Genomic DNA, 27959 nt, shown 5'->3' on the forward strand with positions numbered 1-27959 from the left:
GCTGAGGGGAGGGGGCTATGTGGGTAAATCTTTCCGTGGAGAAATATGTCATGGGGGAAGAGAAATTCAATGAAAAGGGCGCAGGATTTTCTAAAACTACTATAAAAAAACAATGAAAAAATAAACATGAAAAAGTTTTTTCAATTAAGGAGGAAAGTAAGGAGTAACATTGAAGCTTAAAACGAACAGAGATTATTATGCATATGAGGGGCTCTAAATATACTTTAGCATAAATAGCGAGGTATTTAGGAGGAGATAAATGCATTGCTTTTTATGCTAAAGTATTTTTAGTAATTTCAACTATTTACTCTACGGCCTTTCTGATTCAGGGGTCATTCTTAAAGAATTGAGACAAAACTTACGATTTAGTGTAAAGAGCGAGGCATTAACTAGGGTACATACCCCCTTATATACTTAATAAAAACATAAGAATATAAAAGTTTGTTACGTAAGTTAATAATTAAGTTACGTATATTTTTTACTAATAGAAACGTTAGTTAAAAATTAAAAGTTTTAGTTGCCTTTTCATGTAACCGAAAAATTGGAGGGCAACTAGGCCTCCTTCCCCACCCCTTATTTCTCAAAATCGTCTGATCAAAACTAAGAGAAAGTCATTTAGCCAAAAAAGGAATTAATATGCAAATTTCATTCTAATAATCTGTTAATCTGATTCAATACAAAAAATTCAATAAGATTGGACAAGTCCTATGGTGGAGAGCCAAAATCAAACATGCATTAATTCAAAAACGTTCAGAAATTAAATGAAAAAAAACTAGTTTTTTTTAAACTCTAAGTAAGGAGCGACATTAAAACTTAAAACGAACAGAAATTACTCTGTATATGAAAAGGGTTATCCTCTCTTCAACGCCTCGCTCTTTACGCTAAAGCTTTTAATAGTAGAATTGTGGCAAGAGTCAAACTTTAGCGTAAAGAGGGAGACGTTGAAGAGGGGACAACCCATTTCATATACGGAGTAATTTCTGTTCGTTTTAAGTTTTAATGTCGCTCCTTACTTACAGTTAAAAAAACTTTTTTTTTTCATTTAATTGGCTTAACGAGGCTGTTTACTATTCTTTGACAAACTTGTTTTGTGGAAAAAGTTTTTTATATTATTTTCCGTTCATTCTTTATTGACAAAATAAAAAACACAAGTTTTTCTAACTGAAAGCAAGGAGCGACATTAAAACTTAAAACGAACAGAAATTACTTCGTATTTGAAAGGGGCTGCTTCCTCATCAACGCCCCGGTCTTTACGCTAAAGTTTGACTCTTTCTCTCAACTCTTCTTTTTAAAACAGTAAAAAAATTAGCGTAAAGAGCGGAGCATTGATGAGGAAGCAGCCCCTTTCATATACTAAGTAATTTCTGTTCGTTTTAAGTTTTAATGTCGCTCCTTACTTTCAGTTAAAAAAACTTGTTTTTTTATTTGATTTCTGAACGTTTTGAATTAATGCATGTTTTGATTTTGGCTCTCCGCAGAGGAATAATTAAAAGGAAATTTGCATATTTATTTTTTTTGGCTAAATGGCTTTCTCATAATTTTGATCGAATGATTTTGAGAAAAAAAAGAGCAGGGGAGGAAGCCTAGTTGCCCTCCGGTTTCGGTTAATTAAAAAGGCAACTATAACTTTAAATTTTTTACGAATCTTTTTATTAGTAAAAGATATACGTAACTTATAAATTAGCTTATGTAAAGAACTTTTGTATTCTCATGTTTTTATTACATATACGGGGGAGTTCGCCCCCTCGTCAGTACCTCGCTCTTTACACTAAAGCTTAAATTTTGTCCCAATTCATTAAGAATGACCCCTGAATCACAAAAGCCGTAGAATAAATAGTTGAAATTACTAATTTAATGCTGCTTCTTACTTCAGCTGAAAAAAACTTTTTCATATTTATTTTTTCATTGTTTTTTTTTAAGTAATGCTAGTAAATCCTGCTCTCCCTTCATGGAAATTTTCTTCTCCCATGACAAATTCCTCGATGGAAAGTTCCCCCAGCATATCCCCCTCTTCTCAACCCCTGCCTCCAACGAAAAAATCCTCCTGAAAACGCCTGTACACTTCCCAATAACCATCACTATATGTAAGCACTGGTCAAAGTTTGTAACTTGTAGCCCCTCCCACGGGGACTGTGGGGGAGTAAGTCGTCCCCAAAGACATACGGTTTTTCGACTACGCTGAATAAAATGGCGATATCATAATTTTGATCAGTTGACTTTGGGATTAGCGTGGGAGGGGGCCTAGGTGCCCTCCAATTTTTTTGGTCACTTAAAAAGGGCACTAGAACTTTTCATTTCCGTTAGAATGAGCCCTCTCGCAACATTCTAGGACAACTGGGTCGATACGATCGCCCCTGGGGAAAAAAACAAACAAACAAATAAACACGCAATCGTGATCTGCCTTCTGGCAAAAAATACAAAATTCCACATTTTTGTAGATAGGAGCTTGAAACTTCTACAGTAGGGCTCTCTGATACGCTGAATCTGATGGAGTGATTTTCGCTAAGATTCTATGACTTTTAGGTGGTGTTTCTCCCTATTTTCTAAAATAACGCAAATTTTCTCAGGATCGTAACTTTTGATGGGTACGACTAAACTTGATGAAACTTATATATTTAAAATCAGCGTTAAAATTCGATGCTTTTGATGTAGCTATTGGTACCAAAATTCCCGCTCCTTGCACTAAAGTTTGATTCTTTCTCGCAACTTTACTTTTTAAAACAATAAAAAACTTTAGCGTAAGGAGCGGGGTGTCGAGGAGGAAAAGCCCCTTTCATATACGGAGTAATTTCTGTTCGTTTTAAGTTTTAATGTCGCTCCTTACTTTCATTTAAAAAACTTGTTTTTTTTATTTAATTTCTAGTAGACTCCATTGTGTAAACTTTGAAGAGTATTTGACTTTATTTCTGCTCATTTTTGGTTTAATGAGGCTCTTTACTTTTCCTTAACAAAGTTATGTTTCCCATTAGCAAATACTATCTGTAAGTAATTAAAAAAACAACTACAAGTTTTTCAACTAAAAGTAAGCAGCAACATCAAACCTTAAAACGAACTGAAATAGAAAACGAACTGAATTACATGTATGAAAAGGATTGCCTCCTTCTCAAGACCTTATCGTTTTAATTAACGGCCAATTAATTAACGGCAAAGTTTATTGTTTTAATTAAATGGCCAATTGTGTTTCCGGAATCGTTCTTAAGGAATTAGGTCAAAAAGTCAAAACTTTAGCATAAGGAGCACGGTCTTGTGGATGGGGAAGTCCGTTCATATACATAATAATTTCTGTTCGTTCTAAGTTTTGATGTTCCTCCTTACTTTTAGTTGAAAAAACTTGTTTTTTAAATTTAATTTTGATCGTTTTTAGATAATACCGGGAAATCCAGCTCTTTCTCACTGAAAAATTCCGGTAATTAAAGGCACTTGTGTATTACACACCACTCACTCAAGTTATGATGTGTAAAACTCGAGAACAAACCGGATTCTTCGTTACTTTAGAAAAATTTGGGCTACATGTTTGCACATTAGGGGGGTGGGGGTGGTAGGTAAAGTACAGCGGGTCTGCATGCAAAATATGTTAGTTACAATTGTTCTGCATATTAAGAAATACGAATTGTTTTCTGACTCAAAAATGTCCAAAAACTTTACCTCCCCCCTTATGTGCAAATATATAGTCCAATTTGTATGTTTCCCATATATTCTGTCACTTGTCTTTGTCTTATCTCGCGCTAAGCTAAAATAAAATAACGAAGAAACCGATAACAATTCAAACATTAAAAACAAATGTTTCATATACTTTCCATTAGTAGTCAACACATTTATTAAGGAACTATGTTTATACTGATGACCCAACGCTACTCCCCTCCTTGATACGCCTAACCGAAAGTTTCTAACTGCGAAATTCAAAATAGAAAATAACTTTGATCAGAATCGCACCCATCTATTAAATACATTTCCTTTTTCATCAAAAAAAAAAAAATCTCAAATTTCATTAGAAGTATCTACTTGAAACAAACTCCATAAGATTTAAATTAGCTGGGAACTGCTAGATATCACAGGCAACACTCCAGCATTCCCTCAGCAAAAAGCCGTATGCCTCCTATGGATTATTCCCCCTCCCCGACAATTCTACATGGAAGGCAATCCCGTGGTTGGAAATTAAAAGTTATAGTGCACTTTTTGTAGATGGAAAGTCAATGGAGGGCAACCAGACTCCTTCCTGTGCCTTTTCTTCTAAAGTATCCATAAACCTCCCAAGACACCCAATCAAAATTTTGAGAAGGCCATTTTTCTTACAATAGTCTATATGCTCAATAAATACGCCTTGGTGAATGTCATAATCCCCGAATTCATTGGGACAAGGGTCGTAAATTATACAAACTGCAAATTATTTACAGACAGGTTTTCAGAGGCAATGCCCTAGCGCTGCCTATAGAAAAGAGCCACAAAGCTTCAATGAATTATTTATTTATTTAACCTTTTTTTTCCCAGAGCCATTTCAAATGGAATGAAGGGTCTTAGAAACTTCAGAAGTGACCCATTCGATTGGAAATTGAAAGTTCTAGCGCCCGTTTTAAAAGTTAAAAGTGATAGAAGGGAAACCATCCCATCTCCCACGCCCCTTTTCGCTGCACTCCCCCCAAAAAATCCGATAATAATTTTGAGATTACCGTCTTGTTCAAAATTGCCTAAAAGTCAAATAACTGTGCCTCCGGGAATGATATAACCTTCAACAGCCCTGGGACAAGGGTTATAAGTTATGCAAGTTGTCCATTTTTAACTTATAAGGTTTACTATAGGGGAATGGGGTAATGGTTGATCCTGGGTCTTCAAAATAGCTTAAGGTACTAAGGTGAAACTTCCAGGGAATATTGAAAGGGATGCAAAACAAAATCGAAACATACTATGCGCATACTAGCTGTCATAAGCGTGAATCAGCGGCTTATTAGGGAACAACCGAGGGTATTAAGTTGAAACCTTCAGTACATGTTGAGGAGGATGTTGAAGACTGCCTGGAGGGCAACCAGCCCCCTCGTTTTTTTTTAGATACATCCCCCAAATACTGATCGAGATTTTAAAAAGGTCATTTGTTCCGAATTATCAAAAGGTCTAATGACTAAGCTACTCAGGAAGGCCACAGCCCCGTGGGCAAGAATTGTAAATTGTGCAATCCAACTATTTATCTTTGTAAACTGGGGGAATGTTTGATCCTGAGAATGTCTGAAAAGGCAAGGGGTCGACTCCAACTACGACTACTTGTAACTGCGACTGCTTGCAAAGAGGAATACTTACTTGCAACCATTTTCACTAAATGTGGATGCTGGTTGTCAAAAGAGTGTATCAGCAGTGTCATCAAGAACAACTAAGGGTATTAGGTTGATACTTTCAGGGTATGTAGGAAAGTGAGCGAAGAACAAACAGCTCCCCTCGCCCTTTCAGATGCTGCCTCTCCATCACTGATCAAAAATTTTGAGAAACCTATTTTTTCTAAATAGTCAGCATGTCTCATAACGATACCTCCAGGTATGCCATGCCCCCACAATCCACGGGACAACGGTTTTCAGTTACGCAATTTGCTCATTGTATGCATGAAGGATTAGTCCTTGCAAAGGGGAATGTTTGATCCTGGGTGTTTCCAAAAAGGCTCTGGATATTAGGGTGAAATTTTGGGGAATGTTAATGAGGATGCTGAACTAAATCCAAAAAAATGTGCATCCAGGTTATCAAAAGGGCGTATATGCAATATCTTATAGATGACTAAGGTTAACTTGAAATTTTAGGGACACTACTACTACGACAACTTGCAACAACGATTACTTACGACTGCAAGTACTCACGACTGAAACTAAAACTAGGCGTGACTGCGACTATTTCTACTTGCGAATACCCTCACGAAATGTTGAGGGGGACGTTGAGCAAAATCAAAACATAATATGTACATACTAGTTGTCGAAAGAGCGCATCAGTAATATCCTGGAAACTGCTGAGTGCACCAAGTTGAGACTTTCATAACATGAAGGGGATGTTTGAAAGTACTTGGAGGGTAAAACGTCCCCTCGTTCCTTCCAGATACCTCTCCCCTCAACACTGATGAAAATTTTGAAACAGTCACTTCGTTGAAGTTAAAAGGTCTAATAAATATGCATCGGGATTACCATAACCCCCACAGTCCCTGGGGAAAGGGTTACAAACTATACAATTTTGTTTACATGCAGGATGTATCGTTGGAAAAGGGGGAGTGTTTGATCCTTGGTGTGCCCAAAAAGGTTAAAGGTTTTAAGGTGAAACATCAGGAAATGTTGAGCGGAATATCGAACAAAACCAAAAGAAACTGCTTGCGTCCAGGTTATCAAAAGGGCGTATCTGAAATATCTTAGGAATGGCTAAGGGTATTAACTTGAAATTTCAACATCTACTACTGCTACTACTACTGCAAGTACTTGCGACTGTGACTGTAGCTATTTGCGATTGGAACTGTGATATCTTACGATTTCTACTAAGAATACTTGCGACTGGGACTGCAACAACTTGTGATGGCTACAATGACTAATTTTAACTTCAACCTCGATTGCAACAAAAATCAGTACGCATCAAGTTCCATGAACAAAATCAGTTCTATGCGGAGAAAAATCAATATACGAGTTTAATGAAGAGAAAAATCAACTTGCAACAAGTTTCACGAAAAAAAAATCAGCACGCAACAAGTTCCATGAACAAAAATCAGCAAACAACATGTTCCATGAAAAATATTAGTTTCATGAGGAGAAAAATCAATGTACAAGTTTCACGAAGAGAAAAATCAACGTGTAACAAGTCTCAAGAACAAAAATCAGAACGCAGCAATTTCCACGAACAAAAATCAGCACGCGATAAATTCCATGAACAAAATCAGTTTTATGAGAAGAAAAATCAATATACATGTTTCACAAAGGGATAAATCAACATGCAACAAGTTTCACGAACAAAAATCACCACTCAACAAATTCCACAAACAAAATTCAGCACACAAGAAGTTACATAAACAAAATTAGTTTCATGAGGAGTAAAATCAATGCAAAAGTTTCATAAAGAGAAAAATTAATTGCAACAAGTTTCACGGACAAAAATGAGCACGCAACAAGTTCAATGAACAAAACCAGTTTCACGATCAGAAAAATCAATGTAAAAGTTTTACGAAGAGAGAAATCAACATAGCAAGTTTCACGAACTAAAATTAGCATGCTAAAAGTTCCAAGAACAAAAATCAGTTCGCAACAAGTTCAATGAAGAAAATCAGTTGCATGGGAAGAAAAAACTGTAAAACTTTTACGAAGAGAAAAATCAAAATGCAACAAGTTTCATGTGCAAAAATCAGCACGCCACAAGCTCCAGGAACAGAATCAGGTTCACGAGGTGAAAAATCAATGTACAAGTTTCACGAAGAGAACAATCAAAGTGCAACAAGTTTGCGGAACAACAATCAGCATGCAGCAAGCTTCACGAACAAAAAATCAGCACGCAACAAGTTCCATGTGATTGTTTATCCTTCCTATGTAAAAATGACAATAATCAAAAACGTATAATAAACCAGCTATTGTCAATGACCAGCCATAGATTACCACAGATCATCTGCATAAAAAAATCTTGGAATTCACGGAACCTGCAACGGAATTAGCGGATTCGGAACTGTGGAATTGGGGACAGAAGTGGGGAAACTGGAACTGACTCAACCGGAGTCCAGAGTCAATCAGTTGAACCGGGTTGGAAACCAGCAGAATCGGAGGTGGAACTGTTGTAGCCGGGGATCAGAAGCGGGGGGAGCGGAATTACTTATCACTTTATTAAAAAAAATATTTGAAAAGCGTCTTAGGAATGACGATGGGGTGCCAAAGTATCAGTTATGGTGTGGCATGGGGGCGTGAAATGACATGGTGTATCACGGAGGGTTGGCTTGCAAAAAACTTGAACCAATGATTTAATGCAAGATTTTTAACATGAAAATCTCTGGGAAATATCTTAAGAGTGATGAGGGGGTGCCAGAGGGAGCTAGAGGGTCAGTAAGTGTGGCAGGGTGGCGTGAATTACCATGGGGAGTATCACATTGAGGGGTGGCTTACAAAAACACGAATCAATAGACTTTAAGCATAAATTTCTTAAGAAAATATCGAAGAGGGGGCAGCCACATATGTTCACGGTGACGTGAATTGCCGTGGAGGCCATCATGTTGAGAGGTGGAGGAGGGTGACAAGTGCCATCCATAGTGTGACACGGTCACTTGAATTGCTTGGTTTAAATTGTTCTACAGCTTAAAGTTAGGATGGGGGTGTTAAGAAAATTTTCAGCAGTGAAGGGACTGGGGTTTAAGATCCAGTGAAAGAAATGAGGCATTTTCATTAGGACCTCTGAGCCAAAACTCTAAATATTGTTTAAATTCTCAATAACAGCTCTCAATAATTCTCAATAACAAAATTCTCAATAAATTTTATTCAATAACAGCCCTCCCCCTCTGGAATTGCTTGCTAAGGTGGGCTAACCACATATTGTAATTGGCCTTTCAGTGATTTTATGTTTTTATTACGTTTTTCTATTAATAAAAACTTTATTTATAATAAAAAGTCTGTATCTTTTTAGATTTTTTGTTCCATGACAATCTTCAATACGTTATCATTTACGCAATGAAAAATCTAGAACCAATTATAAGTAAACAATTCATCGATTAAATACCTAACTCAACCTGTCAAGTTCACATTGTAAAATTAATGCCATTGTAATAGGCAGGTGCAACTAATGGAGCAACAGAAACGAGGCATTTTCACTAAGATTCCTCAGACATAGCTCTTAATATGGTTTTATTTACCGGAATTGATTTCAAAGAGCCCCCACCTTTCTTTAATTTATGGTTCTTTTTGCTCATATTTTACACTTTAAAAGTTTTTATCACGTTTTTGTTTTTCCACTTCTTGAATTTTGACTGCTTTTTTCTGTGTTTTTATAATGCTTGTAAATTTGTTTTATTAATGAAATTTGTATATACAAAAGTTTGTATCATTTAGATTTATTGATCCATGATCAAGCTTCAATATATTTCACTAATGCAATTTAAGCGTCTTGTAGCCTATGCATATAGGTATACACATTTTGTGTAGCAAAGAGGAAAAGGAAAAAAAAACTTTTGATCATATATGAAGGTTACCATATTCTAGCCGTAATCGTTCTCTCACTTTTATTTCATCTATGATAACAATATTATCTGATAACTCTAAACCCTTACAAGCAAGCAGGTGCATGCCAAGTGTAAGCATTTCTAGTAATTGGTTTTCCCCTCTGCGTGTCAATTATTGCAGCCATATTGGAAAACGTAATTTATTTAATCATTCTAGTGCGCGTGAATAAGGGACTCCCCTTGCGTGCAGTATGTTATTTAGTTGGATTTATTTTTTAAATCATAATATTACAATGGTTTTCATAGTCCATCTGAGTAACAATCTATTCCATTGGATGGAAATGCCCTTTCGAATCCTAATGGGGACAAAAATCATTAAAATATAATGGTTTCCTGAGACAAGTGTATTGAAAGAAAAATAAAATCTCAAGAAGGAAAAAAAACGCCTTGAAAGAAAAAGAAATCCCGAAGAAAAAATCTGTGTACCGTCATTAAGTAACATCCTTGCGCTGTCATTAAAACATTTCATGTGTGCGCTGTTATTACGAATCACCCACGTGTGCCCACCGTCGTTACGTAACACCCACGTGTAAGATTGCGTCACATCCCACGTGTGCACCGTCATTACATAAAACCCCACATGTGCGATGCCATTAAGTGGCATTTCACGTGTGCGCCACCATTACATAACACCCACGTGTACATCGTCATTACATACCACCCACGTGTAAGATTGCGTCACATCCCACATGTGCCTCCCGTCATTATGTATCAATCACGGTAATTCTCAAGTAAAGAAGCCCTTGCCCTTTCATTTCAAAACAATAAACTATTACGTAACAGACACCTGCATCTCATAGAAAATATTCTCTATGACGTAACATGCACCTGCACCTCATAGAAAACATTCCCTATGACGTAACATGCACCTGTTGGCTGTCGCCGGAATGACGGGACAGTATGCCCGTTGAATCCAGGGATAGGGTTCCCTTTAAAATTGTTGAGGCACCACTACTAATGTACTGGTATGGATGAATAAATAAATCCTAAAACGAATAAAAACAAAATGTAATGCCCCAATAAAACTAAAAACATGTTTTCCGAAAAGGTTTTATTTTAATTAGTATAATGAAAAGGGGACATGTTTGATGTAAGGTGTCAGATTAGCACAAAACTTTCGGGGTCGTTCTTTTGAGTAACAGAATGTACGCGGTAAAGGGAACGGTTGTAGGGGGCCTGGAAGTGAACCAAAATATTTTTCCTTAATCAGTTTAAAACTACTACCCGCAATTCCATGAGCCAAGAGGAACTCAATGAAGGAAAAAAAAATTATTAGACGGCAAGGACCCCAAAAAGTGAGGCCCGATACCTAATAGCCAAAAACGACTTTGGCTTTGGGGGACAGGCCTCCCGAAAAATCTATTTTTCCCGACAGTTTTGAAACTTATATCCTTAGGTTCCTAGGGAGCCAAATATACAAGAAACAATTGAACAAAATTTTGTTGGCTCCCCAAAGATCAAAAATGTAGTTTGTTAACTATCTTGATAGGACGACCTTTAAGTACATGGATAAGATGACATTAGCATAATGATTCAGAGGATTTTCGATACAGCCGTTCACATATTTAACTAGCTTAGGCGTTTATGTGATCTTAAAAAAGAAAATTCAAGAAAATTCCCTATTACGGAAAACCCTCCAAAAACATTTTCACGCCGAAAATTTGTCTCTGGAAAATTACCCCCCCCCCACGGAAAATCCCTTCTTCTCCGTGGAAAATTCCCCCACGTATTAATAAAAGATCATATTTTTAAATTTAAAGGTACTTGAAGAATTTCCTCCAAAAAATTCTCCTGCGGGCCATTCTTCTCCTTGAAAATCTTCTCCGCGGAAAATTCCCTTCATTGCGGTATCGAATCTGTAAATCGAAAAATCCGTGAATCGAAAAACACAATAACGCACTGAATCGATCAATACAAACATATATTTTTATAAATGTCATGCTTTTCTAAAACCTTTAAAATGTACTTTATTTCCAGTAAAGTGTAAGTTATGTTCTGGTCTTGAGAAGGCTTGTTCTTTGGACTATTGTGAACAAAATGTCATCTCAAAATTTCGATCTGATGCGTTTCGGGAAAAGAGGCTGTAAGTGAGGGGGGTCTAGTTGCCCTCCATCACTTTTGACTCTTAAAAGTGAGCCAGAGCTTAAATTATCCAATCAATTAAGCCTTGTTTAAAGTTCAAACAATCACCCCTTCCATAAAAACCGTATATCCCCCCAGGGCATAGCTTACAGTCTTTGCCCCCAGAATCTGGGGAGTTGTGTCAGCCCCAAAGCCCTTGTTATGTGACTTGTGGACTGTTTTCGAACAAATGGATTGTTCAAAATTTCCATCGGATGTACTTGGGGTAAATAGAACGTGAGGGGGGGAGATAATTTCCCTCCGATCACTTTGAATTTCAAAAAGGGAACTAGAGCTTCAGAGTTCCAATCCAATGAGCCTTTTCCAAAGCTTATGCGACCGCTTTTTTTTAAAAGCCTATATATGTCCAAAACGTACAACCCTTGCGCTGAGGGCTGTCATCCTCAAAGACATAATTACTGGACATTCCACCTACGCTGAACAAAATATTTATCTCAAAATTTTTATTGGATGTGTCTAGAGAAATGATGGGCGTGGGGGGGGGGCTGGTTGCCCTCCACTGACATTTGACAACAATCGAAAAAGCACCTTTCAAATTTACTACGACAACTCCTTCTATACGAAGTGCCCCGGTAAAAAAAAAAACCATTGTGCCTACATCACTCTTTACTTACTAAGCACTATTGCGTTGTCTATGATCATGGACTGTTTTTGAGCAAATGATTATTCAAAGTTTCCATCGAATGCTTTTGGGAAAAATAAGACGTGACGTGGGGGGCTAGTTGCCCTCTGATCAAATTGACGCTTGAAAAGGGCACTGAAACTTCTGATTTTTCAATCCATTGAGTCCTTTCGGAAGTTAATACGGCCACCGTTTCCATAAAAACCTTATATGCCCCCAGGGGATAACTTATAACCCTTGCCCCGAGGGCTTCGGGGGAAGGGTATCATCCTCAAAGACATAATTACTGGACCTTTCGACTACGCTCAACAAGATTACTATATCAAAATGTTGATTGGATGTATTTGGGAAAAGATGGGCGGGAGAAGGGAGGCTTTTTCGTTTCAACTATCAAAAAGGGCGCTAGAACTTGTAATTTGCAATCGAATGAGCCCCTTTCGAAATTTCTAGGACAACTCGAAAAAATAATATCACAGGCCCCAAAGGACCGAATTCGGATTTCGGAGTCATTGAATAAAAACAGGACAAAGAGAAAAGCATAAACAGCAACAAAAACTAAATGATTGATAAAAGAATGCAAAAATTAGGATGACCTGACTGATAATCTATTCATTAGTCATTATATCGTTGGTGTACTAAGATCCACCGAGGTTTTCAATTTTGAACAAAAAGATTTTTTTTTCAATTCACAACCGGGGCTCATACAGGCCATGATTTAGCGATAGGTTCGCTAGACCCGGGCCTAGGAGAGCAAAATGCCAGGGGAGCATTTAATTATTGCTGAATGACTTTTTTCTTAACAAAAACTGAACTGCTGTGATTTATCATCAAAGTACCAGATGCACTCCGCCACCGCACTGCTTATTCAAAGGAAAGTGATTTTAAAACAACACAGAACAACAAACTGTTGTTTGTCTCCCAAGAATGTTGAGAGTTTGGTATCGCCTCTCTCTTTCATTACTTTTGGCCTATCAGTTGCGTTCTGTTCAGTGCTTCCACTATCCCCAAATTTTCGGTGATTTCCCCACAAATTTTGTAAAAAAGGAGCAGAAAAAACGCTCGGGCCTAGAAGTGTTAAAGCTTTAAGTCCAGCTCGTGATGATGGTGATGATAAGTTGAAACTCTGCATTCAACCTATGGCTGATGAAACAATAGGTTCTGAAAAAAAAATTTCAACCGTCTTGAGTTTTTGTGCTACAAAAATTCAAGAAGAAATACTGCTTCTCACTCGGATTTAGTACTCTTGGAAATACAATTCTTACTGGTCGTTGGTATTATCATTTCCGAAAAAAGAAGTTCGTATTTCCTTCGAAAAATTCGGCCACTAAAGCTCAAGGCCCATAGTTTTGTTAAGGCCGTGATTAAGTGAACTTGAAAACATCGAGCTTCAGAATTGAAGTAAGGTTAGCCTTCTGTCTTTTAATTCTCTAGAGACCGTTGGTTGTCAAAACTTCAAATAGTACCAATTATCAAGTCTTGTCAAAGGTTTTGATTGACAGCTTCCTTTGGTGAGATGTTTCAGCCGAGAAATAGTAATATATTTGGCTGGGTAAAAATAAGATTTTATTATTTAAAGTAAAATAAAAATTTTAAGATTTAAATTTTTTTTTAATTTAAATTTTTTTTTTAATTTTTTACTTAAAATTTAAGTAAAAATAAATTTTATTAGTTAAAGATATACGCAACTTACAAATTAGCTTACGTAAAGAAACTTCTGTATTCTCATATTTTTATTGCATATATGAGGGGTTTCACCCCCTCGTCAGTACCTCACTCTTCACGCTAAAGCTTAAAATTTGTCAAAATTTCTTAAGAATGACCCCTGAATAACAAAAGCCGTAGAATAAATAGTTGGAATTTCTAAAAATACTTTAACGTAAAGAGCGAGGTATTAGGAGGTGAGCCCCTCATATGCGTAATAATTTCTGTTCCTTTTAACAGAAATTATTATGGAATATTTACAGGAATTAATATTTACAGGAAAATAATAACAGGAATATTCTGTTCCTTTCAGTTGAAAAACTTTGCCATATTTATTTTTTCATTGTTTTTTTTTAATAATGCTAGAAAATCCTGCGCTCCCTTCATGGAAATTTTCTTCCCCCATGACAAATTCCTCCGTGAAAAGTTCCCCCAACATATCCCACTCTTCTCAACCCCTGCCCCAAACCAAATGAAAACGCCCCAGAAAACGTCTGTACACTTCCCAATAACCATTACTATATGTAAGCACTGGTCAGTGTTAGTAGCTTGTAGCCCCTCCCATGGGGACTGTGGGGGAGTAGGTCATCTCAGAATTTAAATCCGGTGACTTTTGGAAAATAATTAGCGTGCGACGGGGGCCTAGGCACCCTCCGATTTTCTTGGTCACTTAAAAAGGGCACTAGAACTTTTCATTTCCGTTAGAATGAACCCTATCGCAACATTCTAGGACCACTGGGTCGATACGATCACCCCTGAAAAAAAACAAATAAACACGCATCCGTGATCTGCCTTCTGACAAAAAATAAAAAATTCCACATTTTTAAACAGTTCGTAGTAACGAACTGTAGTAAGGAGCGACTAGGCTCAATAGTAACCAAAACTCTAAAAAAATGGAATTTTCATACCGATAGTTATATCAAAAGAATGGCATTTTAATGCTGATTTAAATATATAAGTTTCATCAAGAATAGTCTTACCCATCAAAAATTACGAGCCTGAAAATATTTGCCTCATTTTAGAAAATAGGAGGAAACACCCCCTAAAAGTCATACGATCTAAACGAAAATCACACCATCAGATTCAGCGTATCAGAGAACCTTGTCGTAGAAGTTTCAAGCCCCAATCTATAAAAATGTGGAATTTCGCATTTTGTGCCAGAAGACAAATCACAGATGCGCGTTTATTTGTTTTTTTTTCCAGGGGTGATGGGAAATTAGAGGGCACCTAGGCCCCCTCCCACGGTCATTCTTACCCAAAGTTACCGGATCAAAATTCTGAGATAGCCATTTTATTCACCATAGTCGAAAAACCCAATAACTATGTATTTGGGGACGACCTACTCCCCCGCAGTCCCCGTTGGAGGGGCTGCAAGTTACAATCTTTGACCTGTGTGTACATATAGTAATGGTTACTAAGAAGTGTACAGACGTTTTCAGGGGGATTTTTTTGGTTTGGGGGATTTTTTTACATATAGTAATGGTTATTGGGAAGTGTACAGGTGTTTTCAGGAGAATTTTTTGGTCGGGGAGAGGGGTCGAAAAGAGGGGGATATACTGGGGGAACTTTCCATCGAGGACTTGGTCATGGGGGAAGAAAATTTCCATGAAGGGAGCGCAGGATTTACTAACATTATTAAAAAAAAAACATTGAAAAAATATATATGAAAAAGTTTTTTTTCAGCTGGAAGTAAGGAGCAGCATCAAAACTTAAAACGAACAGAAATTATTACCCATATGAGGGGCTCACCTCCTCCTAATACCTCGCTCTTTACGCTAAAGTATTTTTAGTAATGTCAACTATTTATTCTACGGCTTTTGTGATTCAGGGGTCATTCTTAATTAATTGGGCCAAAATTTAAGATTTAGTGTAAAGAGAGAGGTACTGACGACGGGGTGAACCCTCTCATATGTGTAATAAAAATATGAGAATAAAAAATTCTTCACGTAAGCTAGTTTATAAGTTACGTATATCTTTTACTTATAAAACCATTCGTAATAAATTAAATTTCTAGTTGCCTTTTTTTATTAACCAAAAAATTGGAGGGCAACTAGGCTTCCTCCCCCGCTCTTTTTTCCCAAAATCATTCGATCAAAATTATGAGTAAGCCATTCAGCAAAAAAAAAAAAAAAAAAAAAAAATTCAAATTTTGTTTCAATTATTACTCTGCGGAGAGCCAAAATCAAAACATGCATTTATTCAAAAACATTCAGAAATTAAATAAAAAAACAAGTTTTTTCAACTGAAAGTAAGGAGCGACATTAAAACTTAAAACGGACACAAATTACTTCGTATATAAAAGGGGCTGCTTCCTCATCAACGCCCCGCTCTTTACGCTAAAGTTTTTTACTGTTTTAAAAAGAAGAGTTGGGAGAAAGAGTCAAACTTTAGCGTAAAGAGCGGGGCGTTGATGAAGAAGCAGCCCCTTTTATATACGAAGTAATTTCTGTTCGTTTTAAGTTTTAATGTCGCTCCTTACTTTCAGTTGAAAAAACCTGTTTTTTTATTTAATATATTTAAAATCAGCATTAAAATGCGATTCTTTTGATGTAGCTATTGGTACCAAAATTCCATTTTTTAGAGTTTCGGTTACTATTGAGCCGGGTCGCTCTTTACTACAGTTCGTTACTACGAACTGTTTGATAAAGTTGGAGGACAAGCAATATAAACAAAGGTATTTTATTTCAAATGACAATACAATTAAGTATGTAACTACAAAGAAGGATAGAATGTAAGGAAAATGAATTTTCCTGTTACCGGTATTAGACGATTAATCTTATAAGTACGGCTCTTGTATTGGAACCCCCTGTGGAACTTTGGGATCAAAGCATCAATGAAGAATCCTTTCAGCTTGGGAAAAATCTTTTCGGTCCAAAAGCCTGGATTGCGGTCTATCTTTTCAATGTAGAAGTCTTTCTGGGTAAAAATCATGAAAAAGCAAGTATATAGCTGAGCACATTCAAGCTGACTGATTGTACTTGGTAAAAGTAGTCGTGGCCTCGTTTGGGGTTGACCAGTCCATTCTTTCCAACTTCCATGCAATAGTCCGCCTTAGACTCTTTTCGGTTCTTTATCCACTAGCCTATCCCCAAATTTCTCGCAGTTTCGCAGTTCCATACCTCGCTTTGATTTAATTTTCCCCATGATTTCGGCTTTGTGTGCATAACTTTCCTGAAGGCTCCTGACTATTTCTCATTTCTATGTTTCTTCATTGCATTGAAATAATTTATGAAAATTTCACACTAGTAACAAGCAGCTGATTATTCCAGCTTGTCATTTTCGTCTCTAGGGGTTATTATCGGCGATCTGAAACGATTCTTTATGGCAACCGACGTGTAAAAATTTCAGGTAGCTGAAAATATTCTAGGGGACTGTTAGAAAACAGGAAAATACATCAAAAAATGGTTCCAATCATCTTATAGGTTATTGTCTTCTGCACATGATAGTACCAATTTTGTTCCAAAAGCAATATCCTTCATAGAGTACACTTGTGAAAAATACCTAGACATTTTCTAAGATTTCTAAGCAATTAGAGGAAATAGAACAAAATCCTTTCAAACATTTTGTAGCATCTTCAAGAAGCTATGGCCTGATATTAAAAGCGGCATCTTCCGCCAATGAATACTTGAGCACTTTTTAAATATAAATTTTCAATTTAACATGGGATTTTTGAGTTCCATCAGTTCACTTAATCACCCCCTTAAAGCATTTAATCAGCTTAATATTATTTTCTTCCCTATAGAAGTCTTAAATCTAAGACATTTTTGAAATCAGAGAAAATCCACTCCCTCACCTAAAAAAGACTAGAAAGTAGTTTAACTATAAACTTTTTGTACTTTATAGCCTCTATGGTAAGATATACTTCCGTTTGCTTACCAATTACTTCGCACTTCACCAACCGTAAAATCATTTAGCTAATAATCATCAGAGAGATTTGCCACCCCTCAACAACTTATGTCAACGTCAATTATGTTCCGCAAACAAATAATTACGGTATCCCTTTTGCGGTATCCCTTGAATCCCACGGTTTCCCTGTAAGACACGTGTCAGGCCAATTGTGCCAAGCAGAATGGAGTGGAAAACCAACTATATATCAGGCACGGGAAAAGATCTTGAAAAGAGTTTAGAGAATCAATCAAATGGAAATTAAACGGTTTGAGCATATTTGCAAATCTCCTATACGTAAACGAGACTAGCAAGTGTGTGGTGATGACAGGAGAAACAAAGGAATAAAAGTAAGGAAATGTTTTATTTTTCTTTCATAAGTACTAGAAATACTGTTCCTCAACAGGCTAAAAAAAAAACAAAAAAAAAAAAAAAAAAAAAAAACGGAGAGCCTGGCGCAATATAATTTTTTGTCCGATGAAAACATTGAAGGTCTAATGCAACTTTCTACTCAGGATTTAGAAACAGAATCGTATTTTTGATAATTATGTAGTTATATTGTTTATAGTTTCTGGGTTTTTTTTTTATAGCACGGCGTATTCCCCAATCGTTCTGGTTGTAGTTTACTTTCGTGCAGTTTTCATTTAAATCTATCGAAGTCGGTCGAGTAAAAGCAAAGAAATCCTCAAGGATCCCCTAGTCCACTTCTTAAATTCCTTGTTTCGTCTTGCTTTAGTTATTGAGTGACTCTTTTTTCTGGTAGCCTTTTGGCAGTTTTACATTTTGTATGGTAATGTTTAAAGGAAGATTTGCACCGACAACAACATTAATGATATACTGCTGGAAATAAGGATTCATCATTGCTAAATTCAATAATTATCACATTATTGCCATGGGCAACAGCTGGGAGGGCCTGGAGGGGGACGATGAGAACTAGAAAAAAATTAAAGAAATGAATAAAGCGAAATGATTGATATTCTCATTTAAATATAGGTAAATAATAGTTCGGGCAGGTATTGCCCCTTCTCTCTTGATAAATTTCTTGGCGGCGCTCATGACGAGTGCACTGAGTGCGTAATATTAAACTAAATATATTCAGCAAATATGGTGGTAACTATAAAGAGGCGCTGGGGAATTATGCTGGCACTGAGCGAATTTTTATTTAATTTTTTTTTTTAACAGGCGGAATTATTTCAAAACGGTGGTCACAGGATTCCGAAATAGGCTTCATTCGAATAAAAATTGTAACACAAGTTCTAGTTGAAAGCTTAGGAAGCTACTAAAGAAATGGCACCACAATAAAGTGGCAGTATTTGTCGTTTTGTGTGGCGCAACAACAATTTAGGCCAACATAGATCCAAAAATTCCAAGATCACCAATTGGATTAGGACTATCAAACTACTGCTTACACAACTTTATGATTTCAGGACTATGGTGCAGCGAAATAGCATATTCGTTAAGTCACTAACGTTTTTCCTCGCTTTCAGCAAATTATATTGTTCTTTTCTTTTGATCTTTAAACTAATTTACAAACCCTTGCATAAGAATATACGCCACCTGGACATAACGTACAACCCTACCAGAGTTTTGGGGAATTGTGTCGACCCTAGAGTTTTTTTTATCCGATCCTTTGACTTACTTTAACAAAATGGCTATCTTGAAAATTCGATCAGATGTAGTTGGAGTAAAAGGTAGGAGGGCTAGCAGCCCTCGGGTCCATTTTGACTCATATAAAGGGAAGTAGAACTTTCAATTTCCAATAGAATGAGCCCCTGACAAAGTTATACGATTAGTACTTCCATAAAAACCTTATATGCCCCGGTGCATAATTTAAAACACTAAACACACCCCGGAGTTCTTTTTATTTGATCTTTAGTCTATATTGGAAAAAATGAAAATTTCAAAATTTGATCAGAGACATTTTTGAAAAAAAAAACAGTTGGTGGGGCAGGGAGTATGTTGACCACAAAGATTTTGTTATCTGACTGTTTGACTATTACAAAAAAATGGCTATCTCAAATTTTTGATTGAATACTTTTGGAGAAAAGAGTGTGTGTGTGAGGGGGGTGGGTAGATACCCTCCGTTCACTTTTGACTCTTAAAAATGTAACTAGAACCGTCAATATCAAATCAAACAAGCCATCTTTGAAATTTATGCGACCACTCCTTACATAAAAACCTTATATGCCCCCGGTGCATAGTTTACAACTCTTGCCTACTGGCTCTGGGGGGTTGTGTCAAACCCAAAATTTTTGTTATTTTTTCTTTAGGCCATTTCGAACAAAATGGCTATCTCAAAATTTTGATTGGATGCGTTTCGGAAAAAAGGCTTCGGGGGGCTAGTTGCCCTCCGGTCACTTTTGATTCTTAAAAATGGCACAAGAAATTCTGATTTACAATCAAATGAGATTCGTGAAGTTTGTACTGGCATCCCTTCCATAAAAGCCTTATATACCCCGGGAGCATAACTTACGACACTTGCTCCTGGGCTCTAGGGTGGGCTGTGTTATCCCTGGAGTTTTTGTTATATGATTTTGGTCAATTATGAACAAAATGGCTACATAAAAAATCCGATCGGAAGCATTTGAAAAAATGGGATTAGTGGGTGAGGGGCAGTAGTTGCTATCGGATTACTTTTGACTCTTAAAAAAGGAGCTAGAAGTTTGAATATCTAATCATTTGAGTTCACTCCGAAGTTAATACGACCACCTCTCCCATTAAACCTTATATACCCCCAGGGCAAGAGTTACAACCCTTAATTTCCCCTCGCTTTGTGGGGCATGATGACCTCGAAGTTTTAGTTATTTGATCGTTGGACTATTTCAAAGAAAATAGCTATATTTTTTGAAGATAAGAGTATAGGGGGATAGATTTTCTACTATCACTTTCTGGAACTTTCACTTTCATTTTTCTGGAACTTTCAATTTCCAATCAAAAGAAATCCAAACTTCTGAAATTTATACGACCACCCCTTACATAAAAACCTTGTATGTCCCCGGAGTACAACTTAAACACTTGCTACTGGGGCGTTGTGTCAATCCTGGAGTTTTTGTTATCTGATGTATGAACTATTTCCAGTAAAATGGCTAACTCAAATTTTTTATTGAATAGATTTGGGGAAAAAAGAGGGTAGGGTGGGGGTCTAGTAGACCTCTGATCTCTTTTGAATCTTAAAAAGTGAACTAGAAGCTTCAATTCAATCAAATGAACCCTTTCTGACGTTTATACAACGAGCCCTTCTATAAAACCATATATACTCCCAGGACATAAATAACAACGCCTGCCCCTGGGACTTGTGTCCACCCCGGAGTTTTTGTTACCTAATTTATAAACTAAGATTAACCATTCCTTCCATGTGAAGTGCCTCTGGGAAACATTAAATTGGAGCTTTATGGCCCTATCTCCAAATTTAGATCAAATACATGCGGGGAAAAGGGGAGTGGGGTTTATGCTCGCCTATCACTTATGATGACTCTGCCCTTGGGCAATAGCTTACAACACTTCCCCGGGCTCTGGGGGGTTGTGTTGACCCCTCAATTTTTTTTATTTGACCTCTGAACTATTTTGAACAAAATGGCTATCTCAATTTTTTGATCAGATACATTTGGAGAAAAGGACTCTTGGGGGGGGGGCTAGTTGCCCTCCGATCACTTTTGACTCTTAAAAGAGAAATAGATATTCTGATTTAAAATCGAATGAGCCCTCTCAGAAGTTTATACTACCTTCCCTTCCGTAAAACAAGAGCTAAGAGCCAAGAGATCATATGGTATGGGCTCTAGCAAAATTCTATGAATCAATAGATTGATTTAAAAAGGAAAATAAGAGGCTTAATGCCGGTCAGGATTTAAAATAAGAGCTCTGAGTCACGATGTCCTTACAAATATCAAAATTCATTAATATCCGATAACCCACTCGTATGTTATAAATACCTAATTTTTTCTTAACTTTTTCCTCTCCCTCCAGCCTCCTAGATGGTCAAATTTGGGAAAACGACTTTATCAGGTCAATTTGTGCAGCTCCCTGACACACCCACCAATGTTCATCGTCCTATCACGTCCAGAAGCACCAAACTCGCCAAATCAATGAACCCCTCCCACAAAGAGAGCGAATCCAGTACGATTCCGTCAATCGCGTATCAAGGACATTTGCTTATTCTATCCACCAAGCTTCATCCCGATTCCTTCACTCCAAGTGTTTTCCAATATTTCCCCCTCCAACTCCCTCCAATGTCAAAAGATCTGGTCGTGCTTTGAAATAAGAGCTCTGAGACATGAATTCCTTCTAAATATCAAATTTCATTAAGATCCGATCACCTATTCGTAAAATAAAAATACCCCAATTTTTAAGTTTTCCAAGAATTCCGGTTTCCCCCTCCAACTCCCCCCAATGTCACAGGAACTGGTCGGAATTTAAAATTAGAGCTTTAAAGCCCAATATCCTTCTAAATATCAAATTTCATAAAGATCTGGTCACCCTTCCGTTAAAAATACCTCAATTTTCAAAATTACCCCCCCCCCCAACTCCACCAAAGAGAGCAGATCCGGTCTGATTATGTCAGTCACGTGTCTTAGACATGTTCTTATTCTTCCCACCCAGTTTCATCCTTATCTCACCGCTTTAAGTATTTTCTAAGATTTCCGGTTCCTCTCAACTACCCCCCCCCCCCAATTACGCTGGATCCGAGTCATGATTCCTTTTAAATATGAAGTTTTATGAAGATCTGATCACTCCTTAAAAGTTAAAAATACTTCATTTTTTCTAATTTTTCAGAATTAACTCCCCCCCCAAAAATAGAGTGGATCAGTTCCAATTATATAAATCACGTATCTAAGACTTCTGCTTATTTTTCCCACCAAGTTCCATCCCAATCCCTCCAATCTAAGCGTTTTCCATGATTTTAGGTTCCCCCACCCCAAACTCCCTCCAATGTCACCAGATCCGGTCGGGACTTAAAATAAGAGCTTTGAGACACGATATCCTTCTAAATATCATATTTCATTGAGATCCGATCACCCGTTCGTAAGTTAAAAATACCTCATTTTTTCTAATTTTTCAGAATTAATCCCCTCCCAACTACCCCAAAGAGAGAGGATCCCTTCCGGTTATGTCAATCATGTATCTAGGACTTGTGTTTATTTTTCCCAAAAAGTTTCATCCCGATCCCTCCACTCTAAGTGTTTTCCAAGTTTTATGTTTCCCCCTCCCAACTCCCCCCCAATATCACCAGATCTGTTCGGGATTTAAAATAAGAGCTCTGAGACACGATATCCTTCTAAATATCAAATTTCATTGAGATTTGATCACCCATTCGTAAGTTAAAAATACCTAATTTTTTCTAATTTTTCAGTTAACCACCCCCCCCAACTACCCCAAAGAGAGCGGATCCGTTCCAGTTATGTCAATCATGTATTTAGGACTCGTGCTTATTTTTCCCACCAAGTTTCATCCCTCCACTCTAAGTGTTTTCCAAGATTTTAGGTTTCTCTCTCCCAACTCCTCCCCCCCCCCCAATGTCACCAGATGCGGTCGGGATTTAAAATAAGAGCTCTGAGACACGATATTTTTCTAAATATCAAATTTCATTGAGATCCGATCACCCGTTCGTAAGTTGAAAATACCTCATTTTTTCTAATTTTTCAGAATTAACCCCCCCCCAACTACCCCAAAGAGTGCGGATCCGTTCCAGTTATGTCAATCATGTATCAAGGACTTGTGCTTATTTTCCCCTCCAAGTTTCATCCCGATCCCTCCACTCTAAGTATTTTCCAAGTTTTAAGTTTCTCCCTCCCCCCCCCCCCAATGTAACCAGATCTGTTCGGGATTTGAAATAAGAGCTCTGAGACACGATATCCTTCTAAATATCAAATTTCATTGAGATTCGATCACCCGTTCGTAAGTTAAAAATACCTTATTTTTTCTAATTTTTCAGAATTAACCCCCACCCCCTAACTACCCCAAAGAGAGCGGATCCGTTCCGGTTAAGTCAATCATGTATCTAGGACTTGTGCTTATTTTTCCCACCAAGTTTCATCCCGATCCCTCCACTCTAAGTGTTTTCCAAGTTTTAGGTCTCCCCCTCCCAACTCCCCCCCCCCCCCCAAATGTCACCAGATCCGATCGGGATTTAAAATAACAGCTCTGAGACACGATATCCTTCCAAACATCAAATTTCGTTAAGATCTGATCAACCGTTCGTAAGTTAAAAATACTTCAATTTTCCTATTTTTTCCGAATTAACGGGCCCCCCACTCCACCCCCCCCCAGATGGTCAAATCGGGAAAACGACAATTTCTAATTTCATCTGGTCCGGTCCCTGATAGGCCTGCCAAATTTCACCGTCCTAGCTTACCTGGAACTACCTAAAGTAGCAAAACCGGGACCAACAGACCGACAGAATTCGCCATTGCTATATGTCACTTGGTTAATAATACCAAGTGCCGTAAAAACTTATATACCCCTGGAGCATATAATTATAATCTGATGCTAGTTGCCATCAGATCACTTGACTCTTAAAAAGACAATTAGAACTTTCAATTTCTGATCATTTGAGTCCCCTCAGAGATGTTTAAGAACACTTCTTTCCCCCGCCCCTAGGACATAAGTTTAGGTTAAACCCGTTGTTTTGCTATCTGATCTTTGGACTATTTCAAATAGAGGCAATCTCAGAATTTTAATCGGATGCATCTGGGGAAAAGAGGGTTTGTATGTCAAGGGGGTGGGGGGAGAGATGCCCTCAGATCACTTTTGACTAAAAAAAGGTAACTAGAACTTTCAGTTTCCAATCAGATGAGCCAGCTCTGAAGTTTATACGACCTCCCCTTACATAAAAGCCTTATACACCCGGAGGCATAACTTACAACAGTTGCCCACAGGCCCTGGGGGTCGCGTCGATCTCGGAGTTTTATTATCTGATTTTTGAACTATTTTTAAACAAAATGGCAATCTCAAAATTTTTATCCGATGGGTTTGGGGAAAAAGCCGTAGGGGGCTAGTTGCCCTCCGATCTCTTTTGACTCTTAAAAAGTGAAATACAACTTTCAATTTCAAATCAAATCAATTTCAATCAGGCTCTCTACTAAGTTTATACGAGAATCCCTTCTATAAGAGCCATAAATGCCCCTAGGGCATAACTTGCAACGCCTGAGTTGCACGAGGGTTTTATTAAACGGAGGTTGAGTTGCACAAGACTCAGTTCCACGAAAGTTGCATTGAATGAGGATTCAGTTGAACAGGATTGAGTCGCAGAGAGGTTCAGTTGCACGAAGGTTGAGTTGAGCCTGGGGTTAGATGCACAGAGGTTTGATGCAATGGAACGGTATCTTGGCCATGATGGACTTAGTGGTCTGCAACAGCTAGCTGGAGCAAAGTGCTGGGAGGGTTCAATATTAAGACTAAGCCTGTTCCACTAAGAAAATGTGAGTGTTTGAATACTTCACAAGAGTTGACTCTTTTGCGATATGGACGATAAAATTCTTTTTTTGAACACAGATTCCCACTCGCCCCACCCGCAGTCTATCTGATGCGTGTTAAAATCCCAGCGTAATGAAAGCAAACATTTGAATGGATGACCTTGGGATACTTTCCCTAAATAGCCAAGATATTTAGCTACTTCCGAGGGACATATTTCCACTTCCAGGTTATCAGTATCTTGGGACTGGAAGGACCTATTGAGCTTCAGCGAAGCTAACCCTTGAGGTAAATAAGATTTATATTCAATTCTGAACTTCTTCAAGTCACAAAAACCAGATTATACTTAGACTTAGGTACCCCCTACACAAGATTACGTTTAAGGAGAAAAGATATTCCCCTTAACGACCTCTCAAGTACTGCAAACTAAAGATCTTACAGGTATAATTGTAACAGGCAAGCATACCTCCCATTACATAGCAAGAGTGCTGTTTTTAATGGCTGCATTACCTAATATCCAGCAGAACCAAACAAAACACATCGCGAGAGCGGAAACTCAAATATCCATACTATATGTCCCCCGTGTCTTAATGTCTTCCTATTCCTGAGCTCGAACTCATACCGAAGTTGAGAATTTTACAAGTGAGATGTGTTCAATGTTCCATTTAGTCGTTCTTTACAACATATGCACAGACTGATAATGGAATCAAAACAATTAACAAAACATCGAAAGACGTAAGTTTAATATTTTATTTTCCATCCACTACATTTTTCATACAAATAACATGACAAAATAATGTACAAGGAAAAAAAAAACACTTAGAAAAATTGATAAAAAAAATAGAATACAACAAATACCTTTTTTAAGTTTTGAATCTTAAACATTAAACGTCTTAAAGTTAACTTCAGTGTGTACTATCCCGCTTATAGAAACAAATTATTATCAAAATGCCAAGTTTTCCGATAATAAGAGTTTACTGTAGTATATATTTAAAATACACGTTTTCGGTGATTATATGTCCTTCCTAAGGCAGATATTACTTTTCTGTTAAGTCATGAGGTTGATTGATTTCGTTAATGGTTTAACTATCTCATCTTTTCAGATTTCTTTTCTCGGTTTAGTGATCAAAATACACCTTTACAACTTTAATATAAAAGATCCAGATTGATTTCACGGGGGAAGGGGTCTTTTTGTGTACTACTATATACAGCTTTCGGGTCTCGTTGACTGCAACAAAAGCTAATGCATAATTTATGCAAAAGGTTTTAGTAACGATTTTCACTTTCATTACAGCAAGTTTTCTATCTTGCATTCATTATTTTTCGACACATAATCTTCTATGTTACAAGTTAAAAAGTTCAACATCCAACTGCGTGCTAATACACTACACGCAATACCTGCAATAAAACTTGCCAAAGAAAATGGTTTTGACACTTTAATACAAAAATAGCACAAGTCACCACTGCATATTCTTTAGTCTTCAGACTCAAGTATTTCTTAACATAATTTTTTTTAACAAATAAATTTCTGTAAAAATAATATGAATTCTAAAGCTTGAGACTATTTATTTCATTCTCGAATTTTTAAAATTTCAAGAACGATAAGGAGCCTTATTGTTCGATTAATAGTTAAATGGTTCCTATGATAATGAGGGTCCGTAATCAAAGATTTTACGATTTTGGGAACAGAGATTTTAAGAACTTGAAGATTACCATGAAAGCAACATATCCCAATTTTGATTTTATCAGTGAATTATCCAACGGTCACATTTTTTCGCAGCACACATACCATCATTGTTTTTTTGAAATAAAAAAGCTATTCTTTCGAGAGAGTTGTCTATTTTTCAGTGCTGACAGTTACAAGCTAAAAAAGAAAAAAAAAGTCGAATTCCCAGTCACCTAAACAGTCTCTAATCCTGTTATCATTGAAGTAAGTACAGTACAGCTTGGCAGGTTCACCGTAGAAGTTAAGTCCGGTTCACCGTAACGTATGCAGTAGTCTAAAAATAGAATTGATTCAGAATACACTAAAAAGGCTATAAGAAATCAAAAATTTAGAAAAATTTGCACTGTTTTTTTCTTGGTTTCGGTCTTTGTCTCTCCTTCGTTTTCCCAACTCTCAGTAACTTCGTGCGCTTTTCCAGAATTAGGCTGCTTTAAACCATTAGATCCTAAAAGTGAATGAATTCCCTCTCCCTAGACAACTAATTTATAAATCTAGCAAAATTCTAACCAATATCGTTGGATAAGCCAATGACTATTCTGTGTTTTCAATAAAGGACTAGTTGGCTAAAGTGAAATATAAACTATCCACTTACTTAGATTAAATCTGTAACCTTGGTTTTTAGGGGCCAAGTTAACACATATCATTCAGATGTGTTGGATGAACAGAAAATTTTTGTTCGTTTTGTCTCAGTTTCGCTCTATCCTTTCCAAGGAAAAACTTGTCTTTCAGCTATTACTTGCTCGCTTTTAGTTCTTTTTATACAAACAGAAAACTAAAAAAACTACTTGTGCAACTTCAACATTGATAAAAAAAACAACAATTTAAAGATTGGTTTTTGTTAAAATAAAACATTAAATATAAAATTATACTTCTGACCTCACTTGAACTTTTCGGCGGTAACACTTCGGTTGCCCATTATATGTAAGAATTCTATATCTTTTGTTCCTGATAGGTTTTTATGTGGAACTGTTACTTCCGTTTTTAAGCGAGGTAAGAGTCCATTGGACTGTTTTTCTTACAGGCCAATCACGGTCACTTGTAATCTTAGTAAAATCTTCGAATATATCCTACTTCCTTTCATTAATTTGAATGCTAATCTTGAGGAGAACTAGCTCGGTTTTCGGTCTGGCATAGTTTGCCAGCATGTTCACCATGCTCTGGCTTGGCTTTTTAAAGATGCTTCTGCTAAAGGGTATGGTCTTCATATTTGTGCCCTTGATCTTTCTAGGGCTTTCGATAGTATTGTAGATAGTCAGGCTCTTTATTCTCTTTACAGT

At 37.1% G+C, this 27959-nt stretch overlaps 1 protein-coding gene across 7 annotated transcripts in view; it reads right to left on the reverse strand.

Annotated features, from left to right (window-relative positions):
• The window catches only part of LOC136030201 (RNA-binding protein 45-like), a 272030-nt gene that overhangs the window by 52946 nt on the left and 191125 nt on the right, over nucleotides 1–27959 (reverse strand). For 2 of the 7 annotated variants that reach the window (XM_065708974.1, XM_065708973.1), the window contains exon 12: nucleotides 25693–26956. The exons of 2 other annotated variants lie outside the window; for them this stretch is intronic. The gene's annotated coding sequence lies outside the window, so the exon portion shown is untranslated. Of the gene's footprint in view, nucleotides 1–10963; nucleotides 11056–25692; nucleotides 27128–27959 lie in introns of those variants that run through there. 3 more of the 7 variants (XR_010618211.1, XM_065708976.1, XM_065708975.1) reach the window with 3 other exon arrangements.

The sequence above is a fragment of the Artemia franciscana genome, chromosome 8 (assembly GCF_032884065.1).
Source record: "Artemia franciscana chromosome 8, ASM3288406v1, whole genome shotgun sequence".
Taxonomy (NCBI): Eukaryota; Metazoa; Arthropoda; class Branchiopoda; order Anostraca; family Artemiidae; genus Artemia; species Artemia franciscana.